This window comes from Archocentrus centrarchus, chromosome 7, assembly GCF_007364275.1.
Source record: "Archocentrus centrarchus isolate MPI-CPG fArcCen1 chromosome 7, fArcCen1, whole genome shotgun sequence".
Classification (NCBI taxonomy): Eukaryota; Metazoa; Chordata; class Actinopteri; order Cichliformes; family Cichlidae; genus Archocentrus; species Archocentrus centrarchus.
Window position 1 is genome coordinate 2,148,273 of NC_044352.1, and position 14,308 is coordinate 2,162,580.

A 14,308-nucleotide genomic window follows, 5' to 3' on the forward strand; every position below is an offset into this window, starting at 1 on the left:
CATAAGAAGTATTCACAGTACTTTTACTTGTAACTGTTTCTACAGGTTTCTATAGAGTTGTTTCTTTAAACTGAAGCTTTTCCACTTTTATTGGTGATCGATTATTTGCTATTTTTTGTGTTTTTAAGGAAATACTGCAAAGCTCTGGCTGTGCCAACAGTCACTTTGTCATTAGACCGTCACAGGTCCAAGCTGCCTCTGACAGACACACAACAACTCTGCACTGCATTTCAGAGGTGATGCTGGTGAAAATCCACACAACTGGAGCCATGACTGGAATAACTCCAACACACAAATAACAGGCTCATAAAAGTCTTTGTCACAGTTGCTCCTCAATCAGTAAATTTAAATTGTAAATTTGAAATCATAAACGGTTCACTTAATATCTCCATCAGTTTTTCCTCAATCTGTTTCAATTCTCACATCAGAAATTTCATTCTCACTCTTAATGCACTTTTATACACACTGCTATTGTTTCTATGCACACCTCACTACTGAAGACATTTGTTACTGTGTTGATGCCTGAAACTCAAACTCATCAATGCAGTTTCTGTCGTTATCAGCTGAACTCCAAGCCTCTCACTTTCCTTTATACCGTGCAGCTTCATTTTTCACTCAAATGAATTCAAACTTCAAATATTTATCAAAGCACAAATCCAATCACACACAGTCAGCAGTAGCAGTGAAGCTGCCCTTCAGATGAAAGTAAAGAGAAACACATGCTCTCAGCCTGGTATCACAGGTGTGTGTCATGGCACTGCTAATTACACACAAATGATGCTCGTGTTTCACTCAGTGAGTGAAGAAGGTGTCATTTGGGTACAAGAACCAGGCTTTGTGGGAGATGAGGGGGGGACTGACTAGCTTTCATAGGTGTAAGGAGATGAGGGGCACAACTGTGGACCATGTTATCAACCATGGCCTTATTTTATTTTACATTAAAAAATGAGAACTTTACTGTATTTAGTGTGTTTACTGTATTTCTGTATGAAATATAACATCACATTTCTTGACTGTACTGTGATTAGTAATCAGGATTATAACAGATAAACTGATGATCCTTGTGTTGTTAGAATAGAACCACACCCTCATTCTGGTGGAGATGCTCGCATTGCCATCATGAGCAGCAGATGTGGACATGGTGAGAGAAAACAAGGCCATTAGGCTCAAACAGACTGAGCGAGCTGTTGTGGAGGACAATGGGATTTTTTCCATTACCTCAGAGCAGGGATCCTCACATCCAGGCCTCGAGGTCCGTGTCCTGCAGGTTTTAGATGTGTCTCTGCTTCAACACACCTGAGTCAAATATAGAAGTCATTAGCAGGACTCTGGAGAACTTGACTGCATACTGAGGAGGTAATTCAGCCATTTGAATCAGGTGTGTCAGGTGTTCGCTCTTCAGCCGGGTGGCCACAGCTGTGAGCCTTCGTTTGGCAGTTTCTGGAGCCTCAGTTATGGACATGTTGTTGTTCCTAATTTTCATCTAGAACCTGTCTCACATGATGCCCTTCTGCACCTCAGTTTACTGACTAACATCCTTCTGGGCTTCCCTGACTTTGGCTTACAGCCTTCTTGTCCATAGAGGGCTTCCTCGACCTGCATCCTTGTTGTGGCAGTGGCGTATATGAGCTCACTGGCTTTCTGTGATAGTGGGAGCAGAATAATGTTCACATCTTCCCTGATGGGACTCAGTCAGTGAGCTTCAGGAGTTAAGCTCTTCATCCTGAAGACTCCTAAAAATCCTGGACTCGCATGTTCGTATATGAAGGATAGCAGGACTCAGATATCTTCCCAAAAAACAAGTTTTATTACAATTCCACAGAGAAAGGTTGAGTACACTGTAAAAAAAGAAAAGTTGAGTCAACATAACAAAGTAAAGCAACCAGCTGCGAAGCTTTTTTGAGTTTACTCAACTAAGGACTAATGAGTTGTATCAACTTGAGTTGGGAAGTTCAGTCATGGTGTTATCTTGCGTTTTTCAAACTTAAGATTGCTATTCAGAGCTACTCATGTACTCAAGTCAAATATATTTAAATTACTACATTTGACCAAACTGGAAACTTAATTTAAATTGAAAACATATAGTGACAGCAGTGCATATTTTTTGTTGAGACATACTTACTTTTAACTTAAAATGTTTACTTAGTTCAGCTTAACTGTTCATTAGTTGAGTATACTCCTTTTTAACCAACTAAAAACTGTGCAGTCTTGTAGAAAACTTGAAATCAAAATACAGCAAAGAAGTTTTCAGAGACTTTTTAATATCAAAATTTGAAAACATACCATCTCTATAAGGTTAAAATGGTAGACAGCACAGGGTCAGTATACATCCTTATAATCAATTTTTTTAGCCATCCAATCCAGCATCATTCACTAAGGTTCTGCTATATAAAGTGAATAGGAAAAAAGTAACTTCTTTTATAGCATGTGAAAAGGGAGACACTATGTAGTACCGTATTTTTCGGGCTATAAGGCGCACTTAAAATCCTTAAATTTCCTCAAACATCGGCAGTGCTCCTTATAATCTGGTGCGCCTTACGTGTGAATTTTTGTTGTGCTTACTGACCTTGAAACAATTTTATGTGGTACACTGCGCTCAAAAATCAGTTGAAATGTTTTAGTAACACCCAGCGTACAGTTTTCAAATAGCTGAGCGCTGCCGTCTGACCGCCGATGGCCGAGGAATCCACACCGCTGCACCATTGCGTGGTCTGCAGCGATATTTCCTCCGGTCTGGTGGATCAGTTCAAAGGCCTCATTAAATTCTCTAAAATAGGCCATCATCGATTCACAAAATGACTCTACTGACGATATTAGACAGGAACAAGCTGCTAGTGCAGCGCAGCAGGTGTGGAAAGCAGCCAAAGAAGTGGAAGCATTGTTCCAAAAATAGAAACTGCAGAAAACGATGATGGATTTCATTCTACATGTTCCGGCTTATTTCCATCTATGCTGACCTGGATATTTGTGTGTAATCTGGCGATCAGCGGCCGGTGCTGTTGCCAACTTTTGTGCAACAAAACTCGCTGTTGGCTGTCTCAAAAGTTGCTAAAGGACGAATCGAGGTCCGGGGGTGTGTGTGCTGCTCCCTCGGTGCCAAAGAGAGGTCCGGGTGATGCCACAGCATACTATGAAGGGACGCGGTACGAACGCTGTATGTACGCAAAACACGGTGACAGCAGAGTTTTCAGGTTTCCGGTGTTGAGTCAAAAAGGGATTTCGTTTTTTTTTTTTAAATATTTTTCATTGCTTATATCGATAAATATACTGGTGCACAGGATTTATGAAGGGCTTATATATAAAATGAAGAAATGACTTGTTCTTACCCTCATTAATAAAGAATATATTGAAGCGTCTGTTAAGATGTTGAAGAAGATGGCGACAGATTGCAGCAAAAGTTGCCTTTTTATTAACAATTAAATGGTTGCTGTGTGCCGCAGCCAAAACAAAACAAAACAGTAACAACGAGACTGACTCGGATAATGACAGAGGGAACCCGGCATGCTTGATGCTGAAATCGCCCAACTGTTCAACTCAGACACTGAAGATGAAGATTTGATGGATTTGTGGAAGATGAATGATTTAAAATGTGAGTATTTTTCTGTATTTGTTACAACTGAACAATATTCTGAGTTATTGTGAATGAGTTGAATAACGTTCGACTTACCTGACGCTCTTGCTTCGCTCTACATGCGTTTTATCATGCACCTTATAATGCGGTGCGCCTTATGGTCCGAAAAATACGGTAGTAATAAAAAGTAGATTAAAAAAAATTATAATACATCACAAGTGCAGCATCAGCACTAGATAATTCAGCTGTATTTTAATCAAGCAATGAGATGAAAAAAATAAAAAATAAACTGAAACTTTTCAAATTACTTTGTAAGTACAAAGTACATCAATAACTTAATGCAAAATCTGGTCACTAAAGAAAATCAGGTTAATTGGCGATTCTCAGTTTCCCACAGGTGTGAAGGTGAATGTTTGTCGTTCTCTCTGTGTTAGCCCTGTGACAGATTGGTGACCTGTACAGGTGTACCCTGCCCCTTGCTGTGTAACAGCTGGGATAAGACCCCCCCCCCCCCCAAACTCTGAACAGGATAAGCGTAATTGGATGGATGGAAGCACAAGTGGGTGGATGGAACTTTGTTAGCATGAGCACGTTCCTGGTTGGCTTTTTCAGCAAAGTATTCTTCAGAGCATGAACTCGGGTGAGCGCTGAGTACCAAGCCCCATAAACACCTTTTAAATTACTTCAAAAGTGTACCTTAAGTCCGTTGGATAGTCTGGGTTAAGTGCATAAATGAGTCCAAACAGAAGGACAAATGCAGTTGGGAAGTCACAGATATCATCCAGGACAACTTGCTCTTCAATAACCAGGTCAATGCTTCTTATAGCTGGACTTGAACAGATGGTCTCAACATCATCTTCAACAAGTGAGCATCCTGAGGTCAACTCCCTTGATTCTTCAGGTTCCATATCCTAGAGAAAACATACAGAGACTATAATAAATATTTACTCTGTATTTCAGGTTCTTCTTTTCTTCCCATTAAGATAAGATTAAGATTAAGATAGTGTTTATTTGTCACATGCACAGTTATACACAGTACAATGCACAGTGAAATGTATTTTGTACCTGCAACCATATATACACACACATATAAATAAGAAGAAGAATAAAAATAAAAAAAAGTAATTCACACTATACACTATACTCTATATACTATACACTATACACACTTTTTAAATTATAATATTTACATTGTGCAATAATGGTCCAGTTAGGGCTCAGAGTTGAGCAGACGGATGGCTTGTGGATAAAAACTCTTCTTCAACCTTTCAGTCTTAGTCCTCAGGCAGCGGTAACGCCGGCCTGATGGGAGCAGGGAGAAGAGAGAGTGTCCGGGGTGGCTGGGCTGTTTTAGGATCTTCATGGCCCTCAGCCTGCACTGCTTGGTGTAAATGTCCTGCAGGTTGGGGAGGGTGGTTCTGATGGTCCGTTCAGCTGAAAGAACCACCCTTTTTAGGGCCATGAAGTCCTGCTTGGTGCAGTTTCCCATCCAGGTGGTGATGCTCCCACGCATGATGCTCTCGATGGTGCAGGTGTAAAAGTTCCTGAGCACCTTGAGTGGGAGCTTGAAGTCTCTCAGCCGCCTGAGGAGGTAGAGACGCTGTCTGGCCTTCTTCACAGTGATGTTTATGTGATGAGTCCAGGACAGGTCCTGTGAGATGGTCACTCCCAGGTATTTGAAAGTGTCCACTCTTTCTACCTCAGCACCACTGATGACAAGTGGATGGTAGTCCCTCTGCTGCTTCCTGCTGAAGTCCACAATCAGTTCCTTTGTTTTGCTGACGTTGAGCAGGAGGTGGTTCTCCTGGCACCAGTTCTCCAGGCGGGAGACCTCTCTCCTGTAGGCTGTCTCCTCATTGTGAGAGATTAGTCCCACAACAGCAGTGTCGTCAGCAAACTTGATGATGACGTTGGACTCTGACGTGGCCTCGCAGTCATGGGTGTACAGTGAGTACAGCAGAGGGCTGAGCACACAGCCTTGGGGGGATCCAGTGTTGAGGGTGAGGGAGGATGAGGTGAGGTGACCCACTCGTACCACCTGTGGTCTGCTGGTCAGGAAGCTGTGAACCCACCTGCACAGGGATGGGCCCAGGCCCAGGTCCAGCAGCTTAGAGACCAGCCTGGAGGGAACTATGGTGTTGAATGCTGAGCTGTAATCTACAAACAGCACTCTCACATAGTTCCCCTTACCAGTGTCTATGTGTGAAAGGGTCTTGTGGAGGAGGAAGGATATGGCGTCATCTGTGGATCTGTCTGGCCGGTATGCAAACTGTAGTGGGTCAGGGGTGGTGGGCAGTGAGGAGGTGATGAATGTCTTGATGAGTCTCTCAAAACACTTCATCACCACAGAGGTGAGCGCTATGGGCCTGAAGTCATTGGGGCTGCTGGGGTGTGGTTTCTTTGGGACAGGGACTATGATGGACTTTTTAAAGCAGGTGGGAATCACACACAGTTTCAGTGAGAGGTTGAATATCACTGTAAACACAGGTGCCAGCTGGTCAGCGCAGGTCTTAAGGACACGTCCACTAATACCGTCTGGTCCAGCCGCTTTCCTGGTGTTTACACGTCTAAACGCCCTCCTCACGTCGCGCTCCGTCACAGTGAGTGTCTCCGCCCCTCCGGCCGGGAGCGCAGCGGGCTGTCGGCTTCCCGACTCAAAGCGCGCAAAGATGTTGAGTTCATCAGCCAGAGAAGCGTCGGCACTCACCGGGTGTGTGTGTGGTGCTTTGTAGTCCGTGATGGTGCGTAGTCCCTGCCACAGTCCCCTGGAGTCAGACTGTTGTAGTTTATTTATGTAATAAAATAAAATTTCTAAGTTAAATAACACAATTTTTTTTGGTCAGCAGTTTTTGTCCAGAAAGCCAAAAGATAAACTGTGTAACTTTCATACCAGATTAATCACTCTGCTTCATATTAGTATTACAACATGTGAGCATTTTTAATCTTCAGGATTTGGGTATGTTGTAAACTAATACTGTGAGAGCTTTTAAAAATTTGTTTTCTTGAAAAGATCTCTTTACCAAAAATCAACCATTTTGAATCGATTTTCACAATTTAAAACTAACTTAACCTCCTGATACCTGAGCTCCTGTTTGCGATGCATTTTTAATTTCTCTTAGATATTTGTGATTAGATGGGCCTGATATGTATATAAACTAAGCTTCCTCTTTGAAAAGGAAGTTGTATTTTGTTACATGGTTGTTACATACTTTTGTGAAAAAAATGTCCTCAGATGTGGACGCTGGGATTATTTTATAGCATAACACAACAAAAACAACATGACTTAAAGTAAAAAACACAGCAGAATGAAGTATAAGGTGCAGAAAAGCCAAAATGTGCTGTCCCCATATGTGGAGCAGGGTCTCAGGAGGTTAAAAAAGAAAAAATTGTATATGAATGATTTGTATGGGGGTCTAATTATTTGTGAATACACTGTATATGAGGTCTCAACACTATCATTGAATAATGACAATACAGTCCAATTCAACTTTTTATGTTCACTCATTCTGAAGAATTCATGTAGAAAAATCCATGATATCCATGGTAGGTATGCGTGTGTGTGTGTGTGTGTGTGTGTGTGTGTGTATATATATATATACACACACACACACACACACACACACACACAATGGATGCACAAAATGGATATATTAAAAGCAGTAAAGTACAAAAATGAGGGTTTGCTGCAAGTTTGCACTAGTTTTGTTTAGTGCTCCAGCTTAAAGAAATTAACAGAATTGGCCTTACCAGACATGTCCTCAGAAACCTGTCCGGTTTCTCCCTCAGGAATAAAGGCAGACCTTGTAGAGATGGGACTTCCTACGAGCCAACATGTCATCTGTCTGAAACATACAAAATCAAGACCAAAAAAACATGGCATGAATTTGTTTAATTTCCCAATTATCTCACATCTATAAACCAAATTTTCCAATGCTCTCCTCCTGATAGCATGTACTTGAGGTTGAAAGTGAGATAACCCAGGTTAATCCATGAATGACTGTTTTTGGTGATTTTAAACATTGCCACCTTTCACAGTTTACCCTCCAAAGCTGTGTTTGAAAAGAGAAGCCACTGATTTCATCTCTGAGAACCCCAATCTATAATATCAATCACTAATGGTTGTTTGCTTATCAGCAGTGCATTTGAAATTTATTTTGTGTATGGTTATAAACTGGCTCCAGTAAATCATCATGAAGCCTTAAATATTTAGTTCAAGAGTGTAACTGTAATTTTTACGGCCTTCATATTAATAAATTAATTTAACCTTATTCAATGCATTAAACACTACATTATCACTATTTATTTATTTATTTAAAATGCAAAAACTGCATGTAGGAATACCTCCAGGGAAGTTTCATATTGTTTTGTCTTTCAATCACAAAACTTAAACTTAGTGGAAAAATATACCACGGGGCAGGGAAGAACCCAACATCAGCTACTTCCAGGCTAGACTATTGTAATTCATTATTATCAGGCTGTCCTAAAAGCTCCCTGAAAAGCCTTCAGCTGATCCAAAATGCTGCAGCTAGAGTACTGACAGGGACTAGAAAGAGAGAGCAGATTTCTCCCATATTCGCTTCTCTTCATTGGCTCCCTGTTAAATCTAGAATAGAATTTAAAATCCTTCTCCTCACATACAAGGTCTTGAATAATCAGGCACCATCTTATCTCAAAGACCTCATAGTACCATATCACCCCAACAGAGCACTTCGCTCTCAGACTGCTGGCTTACTTGTGGTTCCTAGGATACTTAAGAGTAGAATGGGAGGCAGAGCCTTCAGCTTTCAGGCCCCTCTTCTGTGGAACCAGCTTCCAGCTTGGATTCAGGAGACAGACACCCTCTCTATTTTTAAGATTAGGCTTAAAACTTTCCTTTATGATCAAGCAAACTGCCATTCCTGTAAAGATAGTGTAGTAGTGTGACAAGTAAAGCACGTTCTTGTATATCTCAGTGCATTTATTCAACGTAGCACATCAGGCACAAAACTAAAACGAAGGAGCACAGTCCCGTAAGGTATATGTAAACATTCTCATTCTCACTCTGCCTACCATTTTCATTTTATCAGCAGCGCCACCTGGTGGCGTGGAGTGGCATGACGCTACATAACACAACATTTCCTCCCTTCTTAAGGTTTGAATTTCCTCCCAAGGAATACTTTAACAGAATTTACTAAAGAGGCTAACCCATTAAGAAAATACATTTGAAAATTATCTGCACATTGTAGCAACAGCATTGTACATCAAAGGTACTAGTAACAAAAAGTAATCCTGTAATTTTAATGAAATGTCCTCTCAACTTTACTCCTGTAGTGAACAAATTAACCCATGTCAATACTTAAAGAAGACTTTTGTAACCAACGGCGTTAATAGCATTTTCTCAACCATTCTATAATCTTAGGTAACAATTATCAACATGTTTCTACACAATGTTTATGACATGACAAAATCTCTGTGCCAACTAGGTTTATATTTTGCACGTGGAAGCTTCCGAAGAGGATGTGAATCGTGCTGGGCATTTTCCAGTCCTGTAGCAGTAGGATCCTGTTCAGCAACTGGAGCACAGCGTGCAAGGTGGGATGCATTCCAATTCCTTCCATCACTCAGCATATAGGTGTGTTTACCTTTAATCATTTTGACAGTTGCAGGAGGGGTAAACCTAGGGTGACCTTTTGGAACGTGCAGTGGATTCCGTATCCTCACCCTCTCACCTATCTGGAATGAAGGCACCTTTGCACTGCGTTTGGCATCAGTGTAGCGTTTCATTTTGGTTTGATGTTTCAGGACTTCACGTTGTGCCCTGTCATGTAGTGGAGATGTGGCAGGAGACAAGGGGAGTATGTTCAGTTTAGTACGCATTTTCCTACCAAAGAGAAGTTCATATGGAGAGGTGGCGGTGGTGGCATGAGGCGTTGCACGATATACTTGTAGCCATTCTAACACAGTGGCTTTCCACGGTGTAGATTGTTGGATTGCAGTTTGAATGCAGGTGCGGAGGGCGCGATGAAACCTTTCGACGGCCCCGTTGGCAGCTGGATAGTAGACAGATGTTCTGGTATGAGATATTCCTCTATTCTGGAGGAATGATGCAAAGGCTTCAGATGTAAATTGAGTGCCATTGTCTGTCACAATGTTCTCAGGGTTGCCATGACGACTGAAAACCGATGATAAGAATTGAACAACGTCATTCGTAGTTACAGTGTGTGAGAAAGCAAGCTCAGGCCATTTAGAATAATAATCAGCCAGTGTAATGGCAAATCTGCAGGAAGGAATAGCCGTGTCAAACGGTCCTACAATGTCAAGTCCAAGTTTTTTCCATGGCCCGTCTGGCAGCTGTACAGGCTGAAGGGGGGCAGGGCGTGTCTGAGCAGTTTTGTCATTGGACTGGCACATGACACATGATGTTATGGCAGCCTGAACCTGTGAGTCCATTTTTGGCCACCAGTAGAGGTCTCTCAAGCGCTGTTTTGTGCGCACAATTCCTTGGTGACTTTAATGTGCAAGTGTAATCAGTGCATGTCTGACAGAAAGTGGTGCGATGAGTCTCGTACCTCTGAGAATGTAGTCATTGTAGGTGGAGAGTTCATCTCTGATCTTGTAGTAAGGAGCAAGTGAATCACTGACTGATTTAATGGAGGCGGGCCAGCCTTTTTCCATTTGCACACGCAGACCTGTTAGTTCAGGACAAGAGGAGCAAGCTGAATCAAAGTCAGTAACAGAAAGAGCAGACAGAGTAGCAGAAATCTGAGCTACCATTTCTGGATCGGCGTCTGGTACCAGATCCGAAATCACCGGCAGAGGCAGGCGTGATAGGCAATCTGCTGTATAGTTCTGAGAACCCGGTCGGTAAACGACATCATAGTCAAAACACAACAGGCGGGCAGACCATCGTGCAATGCGCATTCCAGCTCTGTTCATTCCTTTTGTGCTCAGAAGTGTGGTCAGAGCTTGATGGTCCGTTCGAAGGGTGAAGCGTCGACCCCATAAGTATGTTCTCCATTTCTCTGTAGCCCACACGCATGCTAGTGCTTCCTTCTCGACAGTAGAGTACTTTTGTTCAGGTGCAGAAAGTGTGCGGGAAGCAAAGGCCACAGGCTTCTCTGTTCCATCAGGCTGAACTTGGGCAAAAACAGCACCCAGTCCATAATCACTGGCATCAGTGGATATCACGATGCGTAGGTTAGGATTAAACAGTGCAAGAGCAGGGCTGTTCACCAGAAGCTGCTTAATTTCTTCAAAGCTTTTCTGTGCTTCAGTGGTCCATACATAGTTGCTTGTTCCACTTCCACAAGAACGCATTGGAGCCACAATAGTTGCAAAGTTGGGCAAGAACTTGGAATACCAAGACACCAACCCAAGGAAGGACCTCAATGCAGCAGCATCAGTGGGTGGAGGAGCATTCAAAACAGCATCAATGTGTTCTTTGTCTGGGAGAATGCCATCTGCTGTTATGACATGACCCAAAAAGCGTAAAGATGTCTTTCTGTAGTGGCATTTGTTTTCATTTAGCACCAGGCCAGCAGTTTTGAGCTTGTGAAGCACTGCATTCAGGTTGCTGTCATGCTCAGCAGGAGTTTTACCGTAGATGATGAGGTCATCCAGGTAATTCTGGACACCAGGAAGACCTTGGAGAATCTCAGACATCATTTTTTGAAAAGCTGAGGGCGCGGAGGCAAGTCCATAAGGAACTCTGCGGAATCTGAAGAGACCTTCATGTGTAATGAATGCAGTTAAATCTCTGCTATCTTCATGCAGAGGCAGCTGGTAGTACGCATTGGCCAGGTCAATCGTAGAAAATAGTGTGGCACCTTGTAAACTGACAAACAACTCATCCACATGTGGCAGAGGATAGCAGTCTGTGATCACAGCTTTGTTTGGTTCACGGAGGTCTGCACACAGTCGTATTCCTCCTGTTTTACGTCCTGTTACCACAATTGGTGAAACCCATGGTGATGCATCGATTTGTTCAATGACTCCAGCTTTCAGGAGGCGGTCCAGTTCGGCTGCAACTGGAGCTCTCACTGCGAAAGGAAGGCGTCTAAGCTTCTGCCGTACAGGTTTAACTGAAGGATCTAGTTTTACTTTATGAACAAAGGATTTCACACAGCCTATATCAGGAGCAGCAGGGATGGGCGATGTAGGTGATCCATCTGTTGTCATCACGGGAGCAGCAGGGGCAGTGCATGGAGGAAGAACAGCACCTCCAGCGATGCAGATGTGCAGTGTCTCCATCAAGTCACGGCCAAGAAGAGGAGTTCCCTGTTTTACAACAAAAAATGTAGCTGGCATAGTAGTAATTCCTCTACTTGCTTCAACTTGTAAGCAGCCTAGTATAGGGATTGTTTTCTTTGTATAAGTAACTAGGCGGAGGTCAGGGGGGCACAGTGGTGTTCCACTGAAGTGTTCTTTGTAGGTTTGATGAGGCAGTATGGAAACTGCAGAGCCTGTATCGACAGTGAGACGAAGGGTCTTGGTAGGTGAAGTAGGCGTGCTTAATTCAATGTCACACTGTAGGGTTTTTGATGCATGCAAAGTGTCTCCCAAATATAGCACAGTTAGATCTGGTAGCTGAACTTCACGAACTTGTCTTGTCTTAGATGAGCAGCAGACACGAGCAAAGTGACCAACTTTTTGGCAGAGGTTACATGTAGCTTTAGCAGCTGGACACTGGCGAGCATTAGCAAGGTGTTTGTTTGAACTAGGGCTGCATAAAACGATTATTTTAGTAATCGAGTATTCTATCGATTATTCCAGCGATTAATCGAGTAATCGGATAAGAAATACTTTTTTTTGTTAACAGTTTATCTGCATATTTTAACTTCCGTAATGTAGTTTCTCGCCATGTGAACAAACAGCGGTGAATGGAGCAGCTACAAAGTTCTCTTTTCTTCACCTTAACACTTGCTGATCAGGTGCTTGATGAAGGACCTCCAGCTGTTTCACAGATTTAATGGTGGTTACTAAAAGAAAAAGCTGCTGTTTTGGACGCTGGAAAAACGTTTCCTTTTTCACTACTTGAGCTCACCGTCACAGCTTCGCCTCTTTGCGCTTGCGCAGTTAAAACCGCTGCCTGCTATGAGTGTTTTGAAAAACTAGTGGCTGCGGGAGCCATGGCGCATGTGTGAGTAATGGTGTAATGCTTTGTATTCACAAGCATTCTCGAAAATACGTTTCTACTGCAGGTCTATATTTAATAAGGGATTAAAGTATAAAAAATATTTTGAAGGAGCCCCTCGGTCCTGGGGGGGGCCTTCCGGTACCGAACCATCGCTAGTGCTAATGGCCCGCGCTCGCTAGCAAACCAGTTCTGGTAGCTACAGCTGAAGTAAAGACAAAAATAGCAGCTGAAATTCTCAGCGAGCACAACACACACAGACACACAGAGAGCAGTGGAGGCATGGAAATGCATGTCAGCGACAGTTGCCACCCGTCCCGTAAAGTACGGAACCCCGCATGTTATGGAGCCGTATTCCACGGAGTCCCGTAACATACGGGGTTCTGTATTTTACGAGACAGGTGGCAACTCTAGTGATGATCCACTCTGTGTTAAATGAAATCCATCGCAGCGACGGAGAGCTTTTTAGAATGTGTGCTTGTGTATACGTGAGTGATTCACACTCCAGTCCAGTAGGTGGCGGTAATGCAGTCCTATGTTGGTTTGCCAGCCCCCAATAAACCCACAAAAAAACGTCAGCACTAATGCTGCTAATGCTAGTGAGGAGCGCCGCTTACACCGAGACAGCTGAGCGCTGCAGAGTTTAAACGAAGCATCGACACAGTAAATTTGTGTCGATAAATTTTTAGAATCGATTTAATCGAGTTAATCGATGAATCGTTGCAGCCCTAGTTTGAACCACACCTAAAGCAACTTTTAGCAGGCGTTGATGTAGCAGAAGGTGACTTAACAGGTCGAACACCAGATTTATTACGCTGTGTAGCTGAGTATGAACGAGATTGTATGGCTTGGACATGTCTGTTGCTGTTAACTGTTAGTGCTTTAGCTTGGTAAGCTGCGGATTCCATTTGTGCTGCGAGAGTAACAGCTTTATCTAATGTCAGGTCAGGTTCGAGCAGAAGTCTCTCTCTTATGCTGGAGTTGGAAATGTGTTCGACTAACTGATCACGGATCATTTCCTCTGTCTTATCATCAAAGTCACATTTAGAACCAAGGTCACGTAAGGCAGTCACATACTGCTCAACTGTCTCATGTGGTGCTTGTGTTCGCTTTCTGAAAGCATGCCGTTCTACAACAATGTTGACTTTAGGCGAGAAGTGTTTTTCCAAAGCAGCAACAGTGGAAGAAAAAGTGTCACCTGTGTTTGTTAGGCAGTAGAAAGTTCGTTGACCTTTGGCTCCTAAGCAGTGTAATAATGTCGCTCTCTTCCGGGCATCAGGCCAAGCATTCCCTGTTGCATTAATTACCAGCAAGTAATTGCTGAACATACGCATCCACATGTTGAATGGTAAAGCAGGTTCTCCTGGGCAAGGTAAAAACAACGGTGGTGGATGAACGTTAGCAGCCATGCTAATTCAGCAGGAAGAAAAAAAAACATCGGCAGAAAAAAACACGCAGGATCCCTCGTCGCCAATTTGTAGTAGTGTGACAAGTAAAGCACGTTCTTGTATATCTCAGTGCATTTATTCAACGTAGCACATCAGGCACAAAACTAAAACGAAGGAGCACAGTCCCGTAAGGTATATGTAAACATTCTCATTCTCACTCTGCCTACCATTTTCATT